The sequence below is a fragment of the Corythoichthys intestinalis genome, chromosome 8 (assembly GCF_030265065.1).
Source record: "Corythoichthys intestinalis isolate RoL2023-P3 chromosome 8, ASM3026506v1, whole genome shotgun sequence".
NCBI lineage: Eukaryota > Metazoa > Chordata > Actinopteri > Syngnathiformes > Syngnathidae > Corythoichthys > Corythoichthys intestinalis.
The window spans coordinates 18,312,510-18,330,402 of NC_080402.1; the positions used below are offsets into that span (position 1 = coordinate 18,312,510).

Sequence of the window (17,893 nt, forward strand, 5' to 3'; positions counted from 1 at the left end):
CCGTCAAAAGGCACTATGGCTTTTTTTCCCCTACCATCTTTTAGTAAGGCTTTTTTCCCCTGTAAAAAACGACCATGTAAAGTAAGGCTTTTTTCCCCTGTGAAAAAACGACCATATATAGTGAGGTTTTTTTGTTCCATCAAAATATGACCATGTATAGTAAGGCTTTTTTTCCCCATAAAAAAACGACTGTATATTAAGGCTTTTGTTTTCCGTAAAAAAACGACCATGCATATGACAATCTAATGGGTATAGCATTCCGATGGGTATATCAATCCAACGGGTCTATCATTTTGACAGGTGTATAATTTCGATGGTGTTCCATTCTGATGGGTCATTCAGGTGGGCGGTAGAGGTCGTCTTGGTGGTATTAAAGTCACCATTAGTAATCTTAGTGACCATTAAAAACTGCACAAAAGGTCATTCAGGCTGGTGGTCAAGGTCGTTTGGGCGGGCGGTCAAGTTGGGCATCCTTATCAGTATGACTGCCATACCCGACAGATTGGGATACCTGTCAGACTTTTCTTCATAACAGACTGCGCTACCCGTAAAATTACAATACCCATTAGAATGCATTTCCTGTCAGACTGTGCTACCTGTCAAATTACCATACCGGTCAGACTGTGCTACCCTGTCAGACTGCGCTACCTGTCAAATTACCATTCCCATCAGAATGTGCTACCTGTCAGACTGTGCTACCCGTCAAATTACCATACCCATCAGAATGCGCTTCCTGTCAGACTGCTCTACCTGTCAAATTACCATACCCATCAGACTAGGCTATCTGTCATATTACCATGCCCGTCAGACTGCGCTACCTGTCAGACTTTTCTTCATGACAGACTAAGCTACCCGTCGGAACAAGCTACCTTTAAAATTACCCGTCAGACTGTGCTACCCTGCGCTACCTGTAACCATCGTGACCATTAAAAACTGCACAAAATGTCATTCGGGTTGGTGGTCAAGGTTGTTTGGGCGGGCGGTCAAGGTTGGTATCCGTATCAGTAAGACTGCCATACCCGAAAGATTGCGATACCCGTCAGATTGTGGTACCTGTAAGAACATAGGTTTGGTACTTGCAGTTGGGAAAAACTACCCATGAAAATGCACTATTGCTTTTTTAACCTACCATCTTTAGTAATGCTGTTTTTCACCCGTAAAAAAAGACCATGTAAAGTAAGTTTTTTTTTCCTCGTGAAAAAAACGACCATATATAGTAAGGCTTTTTTTCCCGTAAAAAAACACCATATGACAATCTAATGGGTATAGTATTCCGATGGGTATGACATTCCGATGGGTATATCAATCCAACGGGTATATCATTTTGACAGGTATATCATTTCGATGGCTATTCCATTCTGAAAGGTAATTCAGGTGGGCGGTCAAGGTCGTCTGGGTGGTATTAAAGTCACCATTAGTAACCTTAGTGACCATTAAAAACTGCACAAAAGGTCGTTCGGGCTGGTGGTCAAGGTCGTTTGGGCGGGTGGTCAAGGTCGGCATCCGTATCAGTATCACTGCCATACCCGACAGATTGCGATACCTGTCAGACATTACTTCATAACGACTGCGCTACCCGTCAAAGTACCATACCCATCAGACTGTGCTACCTGTCAAATTATCATACACGTCAGACGGTTCTACCTGTCAAATTACCATACCCGTCAAATTTCCATGCCCGTCAGACTGCGCTACCTGTCAAATTATCATACCCATCAGACTGCGCTACTTGTCAAATTACCATACATGCCAAATACCATACCCATCAGACTGTGCTACCTGTCAGAGTTTGCTTCATGACAGACTTCTCTACCCGTCAGAATGTGCTACCTTTCAAATTACCATACCAATACCCAATACCCGTCAAAATGCTTTTTTTTTTTTTTTTGTCGGGAAAAAAAAGCCAAACTACCATATAAAGTAATGCTTTTTTTTTTCGCGTTAAAAACAGCCATGTTTCGTAAGACTATTTTTCCGTAAAAACGACCAAGTATAGTAATTTTTTTGTTTCCGTAAAAAATGACAATGTATTGTCCGGTTTTTGTACCCCGTAAATAAACGACCATGTATTGTAAGGCTTTTTTTTCCGTAAAAAATGACCATGTATAGTCCGGCTTTTATTCCCCATAAAAAACAACCATGTAAGACTTTTTTTTCCATAAAAAAACAACCATGTAAAGTAAGGCTTTTTTTCCGCAACAAAAACGACCATATAGAGTTAAGCTTTTTTTCCCTGCAACAACGACCAAGTAGAGTAAGTCGTTTTTTTCGGCAAAAAACGACCAAGTAGATTAAGGCATGCATGGTAAGGATTTTTTGGGGTATAAAAATGACCAATCTATAGTAAGGCTTTTTTTTCCTTAAAAAAACGACCATGTAGATTAAGGCTTTTTCCCCGTAATAAATGACCATGTTTAGTAAGGCTTTTTTTCCGACGAGTATATTATTTCGATGGGTATATCCATTCAATGGGTATGCCATTCCGATGGGTCATTCGGCATTAGATTGTCATACGCATGGTCGTTTTGTTATGGGAAAAAAAAAAAAGCCTTACTATATATGGTCGTTTTTTCACAGGGAAAAAAAGCCTTACTTTACATGGTCGTTTTTTACGGGGGAAAAAAAGCCTTACTAAAGATGGTAGGGAAAAAAAGCAATAGTGCATTTTGACGGGTAGTTTTTACCAAGTGCAAGTACCAAACCTGTTTTTACAGGTACCACATTCTGACGGGTATCGCAATCTGTTGGGTATGGCAGTCTTACTGATACGGATGCCAACCTTGACCGCCCGCCCAAACAACCTTGACCACCAACCCAAACGACCTTTTGTGCAGTTTTCAATGGTCACGAAGGTTACTGATGGTGACTTTACTACCACCCGGCGCAGCTCCAACGGCCCGGGTGGCGGGACACCGGCAATCTGGCCAGAAGGCCAATCTCCGCACGTTCACCTTAGTCTTAACCCTTTGTACTGGCTCCATTTTGAAAGGTTTAAAGAAGGCTCACCGAGAACAAGTTGAGAATTTATTCGGATCGACAGTGATCAAACAGAAAGGCGAAACAGGCACAGACTCAGGCGAGGAGGCAAAGTCGTTCCAAGGTCATCATATCAGATTTCAGTAAAAGGTTCCCAAGAAAAAATGACAACGATCAGTTAAACATTCAGTCTTTTGAAGGCTCTCGCGGGGTGGGCTGTGGGCAGGAAGAAGGGTGTGTTTGGTATTATTGTCTGTTTGTGGATTGAACAGGAGGATTCGGGAGTTACTGTTGTCCGGGCAACGAAGGTTGTGGATTTTGCCACCTCAGCGTCAAAGGGGTTCTTGGAGTCTTTTCAGTCGTGTTATCAGTTGGATATCGGGCGTTCTCCGGTGCTCCTTGTGTTGGGACAGAATGTCCCGCCATTTGTTCTGGACTGTCCTGGAGAACTGATTGCGAGAGTTGGTGCTCACTTTGGGCTTCTGTCATAAGAAGGCGTCGTGTATCTTTTCTGCCCTACTAGTATATTCTGCTTGTTTTCCTTAAACTGTGGTATAAGTGGCGGTACGGTGGCTGACTGGTTAGCACGTCTGCCTCACAGTTCTGAGATCAAGGGTTCAATCTTTGGCTTCGGCCTTTCTGTGTGGAGTTTGCATGTTCTCCCCGTGCCTGGGGATTTTTGGAATGTGGGAGGAAACTCCAGTTTTCTCTTTACAACGTTATCTAGAAAGGTACACATCTCTAAATTCTCTAACAATGAAATAATTTTGAAAAAACAGTGCTGATGGTGGCTCAGTGAACATCTAACTTGGTTTGTTTTCAGATGAATAACAAGTTGAGTAAGGAAGTTTTGATATTGAGGTTGAAGGAAGAAAACAGGCAAAGACTGATTGAGTCACAGGCAGAAAGTGTTGATGACAGTGTTGATAGCTATTCACTATCCCCCCTTCCAATTAAAGTCTGTTACAGCCAATTATCATGTAAAGCTGGTTAAGGTGTATTAAATTCTTGTTCATGTGCCCCTTTTGATCTATGAACACCTGGCCCTCTATCGGTCTCTGCATGGCCTTGCACTACAAGTTAAAGGATTCTGACTTTTGAAGACTTTTATACTATTCAATAGGTGTTTTTGCTTTACTGTGGTTCATAGAAGTTACATCACGTTCTGTCACGTTTAAAAGAGACATCTAAAGCAATCTTTACTAGTATTAATCAAAGCGCTAGGCTAAAACGAAATGAATGAATTTAATGATTTTAAAGAAGAGTTTTAACAAGTATTTAAAGCAACATTCAAATAATGTGTGCACCGGGAACCATTCTGTCTTAGCGTCGTAGTGATAAATTCTTTTTTCTGTTTCATCATCATGGATGCTTTCTTTTAAATATTGCATTGTTCTGTAGCTATTTTACTTAAGTTAGGTCATTATTTAACTTTTTGAACCTATAAAGAGTATCTGTCTGGCTACTTTTATTGCTCAAGTATTAACCTTCTATACATGAACCGGAAGTTGTTTGGTTTTGCGGATTTGCCTTGTACACAGCATAAGTCTTTCTGGTGTCTCTCCTTTCTCCATTCCTATTATGCCGATAAGCTTTGTTTTATTGGTATTTACTTTTCTTTTGGCTAGACCTAGAAGACCCAGCTTTGTCTTCAGGGGCTATAACGTGGAAAAAGTGAGCGCACAAACACAGACAAGCACTATGCACTAAGTAAGCAGAAACTATGGTGCTGAGTTGAGTTGTCCGATAATGTCTTTTTAACCACTAACCGATATCTTGATATTGTATTACTCCAAAAATCCAATATCGTTATCAAACGGATACAGATATATATGGTCATGCACTTAACCTGTTATTGCTAAACTGCACTCTCAATACTAATATACAACTTAATTAAATATGATAAGTGAACCAAACTCAAATTTTATCAACCTGTTATGTTTTTAATAAATAATAAAAATTTTAATAAGTAGTCATTTGGAGCTGGAAAACATGCCTAACGTGAGGCATCTCAGTGAAGTCAAATTTGAAAATATAAATATTTTTTTGTACCCAGTGTTCTTTGGGGGTTCTTTCAGACATAAAAAGTTCAGGCAATAGAAAGCTTGAGGTTCTTATACCTGATGATCACTTGAGATGTGTCAGAGGTCAAATCATAGTCAAATAAAATTTATAGAGTTCGTTACAACAACCTGAGAAGTCCTCAGAGTACTTTACAACAAAGCAAACTACAGGCCATTATAAATAAAAGGCAGGAAAGTATCATACAGTAACATTCAGAACAGATAAATCAAATAAATAAACAATGCGTTGTGCCAGAAGACAACTAATAAATCAATAAAACGGATAGAATCCAAACACATTAAAGCCCAAAGGGGGAAAAAAAACAGGGTACCCTAGTCAGGAGAAAGCAAGTCAAAAAATGTGGGTCTTTAAACACATTTTAAAAAGGCCTAAGATGAAAAGATGGATGGATCGAATAGTTATTCAAGAAGTTCCGCAAGCTCAAGGCAGCAACAGCAACACTCAATACATTCCATGACACCGTGGACGGTCTGTTCGGTCTTGTCGGCGTGAGGATCTTGTTCAGCATGTTCTGCAAAACAGCAATTTAATACTCATAACTATATACAGTGGAGCAAATAAGTATTTAGTCAACCACCAATTGTGCACGTTCTCCTGCTTGAAAAGCTTAGAGAGGCCTGTAATTGTAAACATGGGGAAAACCTCAACCATGAGAGCCAGAGTGTGGAAAAAACAACAACTGAAAATCACATTGTTTGATTTTTAAAGAATTTATTTGCAAATCATGGTGGAAAATAAGTATTCGGTCAACACCAAAAGTTCATCTCAATACTTTGTTATGTACCCTTTGTTAGCAATAACGGAGGTCAACAGTTTTCTGTAACTCTTCATTCTTGGCTTGGTGTAAAGAAATTAACTGTGGGAGCAGTTATTAGAAAATGGAAGACATACAAGACCACTGATAATCTCCCTCGATCTGGGGCTCCATGCAATATCTCACCCTGTGGCGTCAAAATGATAACAAGAACGGTGAGCAAAAATCCCAGAACCACACGGGGAGACCTAGTGAATTTCCTACAGAGAGCTGGGACCACAGTAACAAAGGCTACTATCAGTAACACAATGCACCGCCAGGGACTCAAATCCTGCAGGTCTACAATTTTGTCTGTTCCGTGTCCTTCGAACGCTCTTTGGTCTTGGCCATAGTGGAGTTTGGAGTGTGACTGACTGAGTTTGTGGACATGTGTTTTTTACACCAATAATGAGTTAAAACAGGTGCCATTAATATAGGTAACGAGTGGAACCTCGTTAGACCTCGTAAGAAGAAGTTAGACCTCTTTGACAGCCAGAAATCTTGCTTGTTTGTAGGTGACCAAATACTTATTTTCCACTCTAATTTGGAAATAAATTCTTTAAAGATCAAACAATGTGATTTCCTGTTTTTTTTCCACATTCTGTCTCTCATGGTTGAGGTTTACCCATGTTGACAATTACAGGCCTCTAATTTTTTCAAGTGGGAGAACTTGCACAATTGGTGGTTGACTAAATACTTATTTGCCCCACTGTATATATATTAATAAACATTTTTTTTTAGCACGTTAAATGTAATAATTATGATAAGTTTTAAACATGTTACTATGCTTGCGAATTATTTTTGTCCCTGCCTGGTCAAGAGGGGGGAGTGGAATGCGGGGTGCTGCTGACACACTGGTTACATAAGGTAGTGGAAAATTGCTTGGCTTTATTAAATGCTTCATTGAATGAGTCTACTCATATCTGCTTGAGCTGCTTACTTACACATAATTTGTTGCCACAGCAAATTTTCAACAAGTTAAACGATGATTAATGCATGCGGAACATTTGAAGTCGTACAAACAAACACGTTCATCTGTCAATCAGTGTTAACTTTAATAAGCAACTCCAGCGCATGTGCACTGCCTGCCTGACGAACAAAGAGCAGGGAGAGGGAGGGAGGGAGCAAGAGTGAGACCAAGCGATCGGCTTGGGACAGCCCATCGGTATTTTTTTTTTCTGTTTTTTTGTAATCGAAAAAAAATCCAAGATGGACTGTGGGCACGAAGTTTGAAGCGTGAAGTAGTGAGGGATCACTGTAATACATTTTATTTTTTTGATTGAAGTTAAAATTTTTGTAAAAATCTGATGACGCTGATAACAATAAATGTGTGCAGTATTCTAGTTTAAGTATTTGGAGAATTTCATAACAATGAATTTTTATCCTTACAAGTTGGTTACATACCTGCTTTTGGTTGATCGGTGACCACGGAAGAAGGATCTTGTTCAAGATTTGCTGCAAAACAGCAATCCAATTGTTGAAGTTAAAAAATGTCTAATTTATTCTTATATATTTTCTTGATCTATTAAAAAAAAAAATCAAACTTATTTTTTTGATGTAACTTTTACAATTTTGTAAAAATATGACAATAACCAGTGCTTCCAACCAACAGTCCTTCTGGCTCAAAATAACAACAAAGGCACACAGCTTCAGGGCAATAACTTAAAAAAAAAAAAAAAAAAAAAAAATTGATAGTAAACTGAAGTAAAATAAATAAACAAACAAAAGTAAAATTAGGTAAATGCACAAAATAAATAATGTCCCATATTTAAATAAATTAATAATAAATAAATGAGCCAAAATGTCCGTAATTGAATAAAAGGAATAATTGACAAATAAACCCCGAAGCGCCACTAGGTGACGACAAAACATTAGAAATACAGGCAGGCGAAAGGGACAAACTAGTCCAAACAACGAGTTGTCAATTATTTATTCCCAATATGCATTTTGTTGAGCTTTTACAGATTTTTGTATATTATTACTTTTCCTAGTGACGATTTCTTTCTAACGAAGTAGTTATATGTAATGAGTTTATAATGCATTATTTTTCAATCATTCATTTCTCATTTAATTTTTGGACATAAATGCAAATGGTCTGCTCACATAATAATTGCTAAGCAACCTGATTTGATACACCAACGCAAAGGAATTAGAAATAATGGTTATCAAGACTTGATCAAAAGCAGATAGCAACGACAAACACCATAATGACTATATGTAATATAGGCCAAAACCCAAAATTGACTATAATCAACAGGATCAAATGCTTGCAACAGCCAAATTTCTATCAGCTATCTATTAAAATTGGGCCACACCTGTAACTGTGGGACCAGTCAGGGGACAGAAAATGTGGTGAAGGAAGAGTAGAATGAGGTAGAACCAGTTATTAAAGTAGTTGGAATGGAACTCAAGATGATAAAAAAACAGAAATACGCTATGGGATGACGTACTTCTGAAGGTATTGAAGCATCTAAAAGTTAAATGAGAGGAGTAGAGATGCAAGAATGGGTACAAAAAGGAGAAATGACACTTCTTACAGTGGTAAAAAGGTGACAAAAAGGATCCGAGGCAGAGGAAGGTGTGAAGCATTTTATGTGACAAAAGACTCTCTGCTAGAATGAAGGGAAGCATTTATAAAACAGCAATGAGGTCAGCCATGATGTACGGATTAGAGAAAGGAAGAAGAAGTAGAGGTATTGGCAGGGCTCTCAACGGACTTGCAGGGGACAAGAGAACATTATAGGGCCCCCCCGCCACTGGCTTGTCAAGACAACATATGCAGTACTTTTAACGCTTTGCAAGCAATGACAGTATACATTTTCAAATTATTTAATTTGAGATGGACAGTTGAATTTAACAGACCGTAATGTGATGTGACACAATATTAACAAACAATTTCCATCTATTGTCCCATGTACGCTACAATACAATGCAACTGAGACTGCTATGCCTGTCTGCTAAGCAACAAAACATCCTGTTCCCATCTCTATTTATTTTTTCTTTCTTTTCTGCGCACCCAATTTATGACGACTCGCCATGTTTAGAGTTTATAGAGTTTATTTAGAATAAACTATGTTTAAAAAAATGACGGTAAAAAGCTATGGAGTACCTTAAATGAAATCATGGGCAGGAATACAAGCTTGATTCCATCCTTCATTGACGTGGAAGGCTCTTTTATAACTAAGCCTACTGACATTGCAAATTATTTGAATGAATATTTTATTAATAAGGTCTGCAAACTCAGACAGGTAATACACTCATCAAAAAATGAATCACTATATTCATATATAAAAAAACAAAATAATGAAGGACAGGAAGTGTAGTTTTGAATTCTGTAAAGTAACGATTGAGGATGTGAAAAAAACTATTGTTATCTATAAGTAATGAGAAACCACCAGGCATTGATAAACTAGATGGAAATTTATTGAAGATTATTGCAGATCAAATTTTCACTCCTGTTTCTCACATTTTCAATCAAGCCTAGACAGGAACAGGTTCCCACAAATTTGGAAAGTGGCTAAAGTAATTCCTTTACCCAAAAATGCTCGTGCTGCCTTTATTGGCTCAAACAGCCGGTCAATCAGCCTGATACCCGTTCTAAGCAAACTGCTGGAGAAAATTGTGTTCAATCAGATACAATCCTATTTTTCATTGAACAGTTTAATGAGTAATTACCAACATGCCTATAGAGTACGATACTCGACTTCTACGGCACTCACACAAATGACAGAGGACTGGCTAACTGTTATGGACCAACAGAACGTGATAGGAACAGTTCTATTAGATCTAAGTGCTGCTTTCGATGTCATCAACCACAATATATTACTGAATAAACGTAGGTGCTATGGCTTTACTCCATCTGCTGTAGCTTGGCTTGAAAGTTATCTAACCAGTAGAACTCAGAAAGTTATGTTTAGTGGGTGCTTCTCAAATGCACAACAAATACAACATGGAATTCCGCAAGGTTCTTCCCTAGGGCCGCTGCTCTTCTCTATTTGTACAAATGACCTCCCACTTGTTTGTACAAATGCAAGTGTGTGTATGTTTGCTGATGGTTCAACACTCTATATATCTGCCCAAACAGTGGAGGAAATAACCTCAGCCCTCAACAAAGTGCTGCAGTTGGTGTTCAAATGAATCTCCAATAACAAAATGATTCTGAACATATCAAACACTAAGAGCATTATTTTTGGGACGAAACATTCATTAAGATCCAAAACTCTGTTAAACCTTGTAGTAAACAATGTGGTTGTAGAGCAGGTACAAGAAACCAAGCTCCTAGGGATAACTTTAGACTGCAATTTATCATGATCATCACACATTGATTTGTTCGTGCAAAAGATGGGTAGGAATATATCTGTAGTAAAAAAATGTTCACCCTTTTTAACACCTCAGTTGACTAAACAGGTCTTGCAGACCCTTGTATTGTCACACCTGCATACCTGTCAACCCGAGGCCGTTGACAAGCTTACAAATAGTGATGTATGCCCTTACAAATTGGTGACTAATCTTAGAACGTTGTATATAGCGTGCAATATGGAACAAAAATAAAACTTAATTTTTAAAATAATATGAATTTATTGGTAATATTGTAACATATAACCTGGTGCAATCAAAGAACAATCAATATCTTCAACTACATCATGATTGCTAAAATCTAACTGTGACTGTTGTTATGATTGTATGTAACACTTTTGGTAATTTCTATCTTGTCTTGGTTGCTGCACTTCAGCTCGCAATTCAGTTTGACTTGAAGGTAGTTCGTTAGTGTGTCCAATTATAAATTAAAAAGGTCATTTGATAAAATTAACTTACCGATGCAATCTTTGAGTCAGGGAAAATTTCTTTTGCTAATTCTGAAAAATGTTTAGCAATAGTTGCAGGCAAATTGTGTTCGGCAACATATTGGCTGAATAAAATCACTGCTTTCGTCACTTTTCATTCTGCAGACTTCATCTTCATCTTTATGACGAGTGTTGTTAATCTTACTTTTAACAAGTAATTACAGTTACAAATTACTTCTCCCAAAAAGTAATTGAGTTAGTAACTCAGTTACCTGAATGTAAGAGTAATTAGTTACTTGGCAAAGTAACTGGTGTTACCTTTCATGTTCTTTTTTTCTTTTCATTTTTTCAAAAAAAAAAAAAAAAAAAAAACCAAAAAACAAAACAACAACAACAAAAAACATAGTAACCTATGCTATGTTTGGAAGTCATTTAATGTTGTGAATCAACTATTAAAGTTGTTAAATTTGCTCCAGTTTTTGCATTAATTCCCTTCTGTCTACTTTCGACATGTGAAAGTTTTAAAACTGTTTCATCATTTAAAGATAGATTCAAGTTAAGATTTTGCTGATTTAGATGTATTTTAGATAAAAAGTTACTTAGGTTCACTAGGAAGATTCACTACAACAGAGCCTTTGTGAGAAGTCTACTGCTTTAAGATAGCAGCTGTTTACTAACGCTGCTGACTCTGTCATTTCGCATGTAGTTCTATATGCATGTGATTTCTAGGCGTAGATTATAGGCTGTCGGCTACAGTCAGGAAATATTGGAGCCATCTATCCTCGCATCGTGTTTGCTACAGCGTCACAACACTCTTCTCTCTCCGTGTCTGACTTTTCTCGCGCCATTCAACCAACGTAGTAACGCATAGTAACGCACATTGTCTCGTTGCCGAAACGGTGACAAAATCCGAACAGGAAAAAAAAAAAACTTAATGCACGAAAAACATACAGATTTTGAACGTACGGCGTACATATTTAAAAATCAGTGCTCATTTGTACAAATTACGCCGAAACCGTACAACTTGACAGGTATGTCACCTGGACTACTGTTTGGTGGTCTGGTCAGGAACAACAAAGATGAACCTACAGAGGCTCCAACGGGTACAAAACAGAGCAGCCGGGCTTGCTCTTAAAAGGCAGCCAGAGAGCAAACACAGACAACATGCATGACAAACTCTCCTGGCTTAAAGTTGATTCAAGGCTGCGAGTATCGCTCCTCTCTTTTCTGAAAAAACATTATGACATTGAGCAAACCAGACAGTTTGTTTAAGCATTATACTCTGAGCTCAACTCTGCACTCACACCCCACCAGACAAGCTACTAGCAGAAACTATACTAAACCTATCATGAAAACTAACTCAAAACAACATACAGTATTATGTAGAGCTATGATTGAATGGAATGCCCTCCCAGACCAGATTTTAAAAACTCCAAATAAAGCTAATTTCAAAAAACAAATAAAGGAGTATTTTAGGGTCAACTGTATTTGATCACTGATGTAAATTGTAATGTAATCCTTTTTGTTGTTGTCCAATTATATATTACCTTTATATTGTCTATTTACCTCCTTACTATCTTACTTCTATCTTTATGTTAGTATGTTGAATTATGTTTGTTTTAGTGTGTACATTTTCAAGATAAGAATTTATTCTTATCTGTCTTGTCTGTTTTATGTTTTGTATGGACCCAGGAAGAGTAGCGGATGTGTTCATCAGCTTAATGGGGATCCTAATAAAACACCACTACAAACAATTACAGATTTTAATTTCCCGCTTCAGGGCACGTACATTGCGTAGCCTTGAGTGCACCACAGTCAAACCACTCTCTGCTAAGAAAGAAGGAGTGGGGGCATTGTGCAAAAAAAGGAATATATATATTTGAAATATTTAATATGTTTAAGTTTTTAAGTATATATCGATTAAAATGTAATATTTAATCAGACAATGATTTAAATAAAAAAAAATATGTGAATGTAAAGTAAAATAAAGGGTCATTCAGGGGCTCCTATGGTGATTAAGCCCGGGACAACATACCCGGTTGACAAACCCTACCCCCAATCCCCCCGTCAACGGGCTTGTGGTGGTGGAAATGAAAATGTTGTTGTCTAGGAGTGATCAGGTTGGATAGATTTTTAAAAAAAATGATTTCATCAGGGAAATAGCCAGTGAGATGTTCTGGAGAAAAACTTGAAAAGAGACTTTGATGGTTTAGACAGCCAAAGACGAGAATGATGCTGGAAGTGGTGATGAAAGACATGATGTTAGTTGGTGTTAGAGAGAAGGATGCAGAAGATATGCTGACATGGAAAAGGATGACAAGCTGTGGCGATCTCTAACCGGAAAAAGCAGAAAGACCCAAAAGAATTCTTTCTCAAAACAACAACTTTTTCCCCATTATTCTTATGATAGCATACTCCAAGATTTTTTTTTTTTTTTTTTTAATGTCATATTACAAATTATTTTTACTATTGGAATACGTGATGAATTTTATTGTTTGGGAAAAATCTGTGAAGTTAACACTAGAAAACCCAGCAGAGGCCGACTCGGCCTTTCCCTGAGACAAATACTCCTAACATTCCCAAGCAATGGCCAATTTGGCCTCTCCTCCCAAAAAAACCCAGAGGTGGCCGAAGTGACCCAAGTGCTTTTGAATTAGCAAGTCGTTTTCCGACAGACAGCAACCATTCAAATGTAAATGTAGCCACTAGACATGAATTGTGTTGGTATGCGGCCCAAACGGAGGGGCACACACCATGGTTGCACAATTCATGTGATAGTTGGTGTTGGTTCAAGTCAAGCTACATTAAATTTATTTACATTTATTCATGGAGTTTTACACTTTTAACTCATTTTTAATTCACTTCTCAAATACTCCAACACAGAACAACAGAAAAAAATGGCCCAAATGTGTACATTGTATTGCAAAAAAAGTTTTAGAACTGCAATTTCAGTTTAAAGCAGGAATTGTGTTTATAGTTTAGACTGATTGGATCAGGGGCATGGAGCATGAATTGGAGTCATTTTTTCTCAGAACAGAGACAGACTGAATTTGTGTCATGAGAAGGGGGAAGGGAGCTGCCCTGAAGAGTATCTTGGAAAACCCTGAAACAATGACAGAATGTCCTAAAAGTCCTAATTATTATGAAGGGGGTATGTACTGTACCGTTAATAAAATGTGGAAAACCCCATAAATGTAGCTTAACTTGAACTGACACAAACTATCACATGAATAGTTCAATTGTGGTGTGTTCCCCTCCGTTAGGGCCGCATACCAGTATGTCTGGTGGTTGCATTTTCATACGAACGGCTGTTGTCTGCCGAACGACTTGCTAATTCAAAACCACTTGGGTCATTTGGGCCACCTCAGGGTTTTTTTCGGAGGAGAGGCCCAATCGGCCATTGATTGGGACTATTAGGAGTACCAGAATTGTCTGGGACTTCTAGTGTTAAGAAAATAGAGATTAAAATGCTTATTTTAAAAAAAGTACATTTGTTGCATTGAGGAAGAAATTATAGGCGTACGTATACAGTGCATGGATTTATTGAGTTTTATTTTTTTCTATCATTATTATTATTGTTTTTTTTTATTTGTAGAGCGCTTTTACAGATGCTGAAAGACGCTGCAGCATCTCAATAAGCTCATGGTCGGTTGACCACCAAACATCACGGTTGATTCAACTATTAAAGTCCGGAGAAAATAATTAATTTAAAAAGAAAAGTTTTTTAATGGTATTATTTTTTGTAATATGATGTGATGCCAATCGTATGATAATAAACTACTGTTCATGGTTGTGTGCTAGTTTTACTTGTCTCTTTGTTGGCAGGTGGAGGGTGATCCATTACCAGGAACGTTGGTCAGGCGGTAAACTCCGTGAGAAAGAAATACTGTAATAATCATAAAAACAAAAATAGTTAAAAGAATCATAATTATTATCTGGATGCAGTGGTTACGTATGTATTAGGCAACCCAACATCACGCAGGAAAATGACATAACTCATGGAAATTTGCATTTAGCATGTTAGCAGTTAGCATAATGACAGTATTGTATTATGATCAGTTTGACTTTTGCAATAATAAAAAAAAAAAGATTAAAAAAAAAGAGGCCAATTTACAACTTGACATTCAAGATAAACTATCTCCATTATAAAATTCTGTATTTTCATATTCCCCCAAAAAAAAAAATATATATATATATATATATATATATATAGAGGCTGAAGGTCATCTGGAACCGGTCTGCTGTGTGTTCCAAGAACAAGAACCACACAGAGTGACAGCATTCAGTTATTATGCTCTTCACCTCTGAAACAAATTACCTTAAGGCCTGAAGTGTGCTCAAACTGTAAGCTGCTTCAAATCAGCGCTATCGTTTACTACAGAGTATTCATAACTGCCTCTGTCATTTAAATTTCAAGTTTTATGTATAATTTTTGCTTTTTATCCATTCATTGATTGTATTTCTGTATTTACTTTCCATCCAGATTAAACAGTAGATGATGGATGGAAGGATAGATTGAATTTATTACATTCCTTTGTTTTACTTTATCATGTAATGCGTCTTTTGTGTATCACCTTCTTTGTTTCTATTTCTTGTTTCTTGCTGATTTTCCAGTAATGTAAAGCACTTTGAATTACTTTGCGTTAAATTGTGCTATACAGGGGTTAATTTGAGCCAGATCATGCCGGAACATGTTCCGGTACCTCTTGATTTCGGGCTCCATGTGTTCCGGGACTTATTTAGTCCGATCCGGCACCTCTTGTGTAATGATATTAATGAAGTATTGTGGCGAGCGACGTGGAGTGGAATGATAGGCGATGAACCCAGTATCATCGCTTGCTACACCAACGCCACCAACATTAAATAACGCTTAGAATCAGGGCGCTTTACCGAACAGAGCACACATTACATAACACTGGAAACCACCACTCTAAGTCATGGCTGCCCAAACTTTTCATCAAGCATTTGGCTGCACAGAAAACAGTCGCTTTAAATTGTAACGCTTGCTAAGTGAAAGCTTCACAGCGAAAATAACACAGGAACCTTGACGCTTTTTACCCCGTCATTTTATTTTTCTTTCTGCCACCCCAATGCAAAACAAACAACAAATCACTAGCAGCCGGCTATGCAGTCCACCAATCGGAGTGTCGCGCTGGTACGACAATTGGAGCCCCGCGTTGACGCAGAAATTACCGTGCCGATGACAGCCCAATGATGCTACAATATAAAAACTTTTTTAAAAATGTAAAAAATAATAAGATGCATAGATTCATTTACAGAACATATCACAAGAATTGCATGTTGTTTCCAATCTGCACTTTTGGTTAGCGGTGCTTTCGACTCCGAACCGTAGTAAAAGTCAACATTGTGCTTCTTTTCTCTCCCCCATACACTCACCCGCTTCTTCTACGCCAAATTGGCAATGCCGGTCACACTGAAACGGGACAGCGGCCCCTTGGGAATGCTGGTAACAATGTTGTTTATGAAAATGTAACGTCATTTGAAAGAGTCAGAGATTTGTTGATACAAGTTAGACCTGTTGAGAAACTAATTGCTGACTGGGTACCGTAAGTCCCACCTGTGGTTATGTGGGCAATTGCCCGTGCTGTGCAGAGTATAGCCTAAATAATTCTAAATTGTTGTCATAACATTTATACCATGGATATTATGCTTTTAATCTTTTTATAATTGTTTTGCTGGTACTATGATTCCATCTCTCTTGTGAAGCGTCTTTGTGTGGCTTGAAAAGCGCCCTACAAATCAAATTTATTTATTATTATTATTACTATTATTGTCTGAAATTGAGGTTTGTAAGTCCCACAGCATGGCAAGTGGGCATTTGCATGTTGTTTCAGCACCATTTTCTGCTTATGTTCCGGGACCTGTGCCCAGCTCGTCATCCCTGCGCTGTCATATGTACTTTGCGTTCCGGCACCTTATGATTTACAAATTAAGCACTGGTGCTATACAAATAAATTTGCCTTATTGCAGTGATTCTTCACTTATCGCTTTTAATCAGGACCAGAACCAAACACGTTAAGTGAAACAACGAAATAATGTCACTCCCCAAACCCATTTTTAACATAATTTTTTTGGTCCATGTTTAATATCAATAAGTGTATGTAAAACTCCATAAATGCATGTTATCGTTAGAACATTAAAGAATAGTTTGAAACATGTAAATAAGATAAATACCATTAAAAAATAATTTAAATAATAATTTATATTAATATAATACTGTACATTCATTCTCTAAATCATTTGATACGTGTGAATAAGTGTACATACATACGTAGATGTAAATTATATATACATAAACAGTTTTATAATAATAATAACAATAGTAGTTTTAAATTTTAGAAATTTTTTATTCTTAAAACAAGATACCAATGCACTGAGGGCGCGCGAGTTGAGCCGCAAAGTAGCAAGGAATCACTGTGTTATTAATACTATTTGTTGTGTGTAGAGAATTGTTATATTACTATTTATTCATTTATTTTGTGTATTACTGTTAAATTTTTAGGTAATTTTCTCAAATGTTAGTATTAGTTATTTAAGTCAAATATTTTTCACATTAGATAAAAAATCGTTCTGTGTATCGAATCGTAAGTTTTTGTAACTTTACAGCCCTAACTAGACAGATCACCATTTCAAGAGTGTATGTATGATAGTATTAAATTTAAAGAGCAGCACTCTTACCGTGGAAAAACAAGGACGCTGACTGAATGGAATCACTTCAACAAGTAGTTTTACATTCTGAAGCAGCCTGTTTGACCGGTTTGGGCCTTTGGAGTGAGATCCATTTTGTACCCCGCAAACCACATGTGTAAGGTAGTGTTAAAGAACAATCATGGCAAAATTATTTTTACAGATTTAAAATGAGTAGTGCCAGGTTTCTGCTACTTAGCACTGTCTCTTTCAATCGTTTTTGACCATCTTGATGATTTGTTATGACTTTAATACATAATTTTATTTGTGTTTTTGGATTTCCATTTGATGTAAAGAACTTTAAACGACCTTGTGTTGAATTGTACTATACAAATAAATTTGCCTTGCCTTGAACTAGTACAAATTGTAAAAAGAAAATATTAAGTCTCAAAGAAGAGACTTTGAAAATGAACAGCTTTCAATAAAAATCAAAACCAAAGCTATTTTTCTATCGTTATTTTCTTTTTTCAAAAGCACTATTTCTTTTAAATGTAGCGAAGCTGTGACACCAGAGTCGAAACTTCAGCTCAGGAAAATATTAGCGCAG

The 17,893-nt window shown here is 37.3% G+C and overlaps 1 long non-coding RNA gene across 1 annotated transcript; it reads right to left on the reverse strand.

Annotated features, from left to right (window-relative positions):
• Positions 1 to 3,010: 3,010 nt before the first annotated feature.
• Positions 3,011 to 17,372, reverse strand: LOC130921116 (uncharacterized). The gene is made up of 4 exons (XR_009064286.1): positions 17,338 to 17,372; positions 14,446 to 14,524; positions 7,259 to 7,309; positions 3,011 to 5,572 (listed from the first exon to the last, which is right to left on the reverse strand). It is a non-coding gene; the product is annotated as an uncharacterized LOC130921116 (long non-coding RNA).
• Between the last annotated feature and the right edge of the window lie 521 nt (positions 17,373 to 17,893).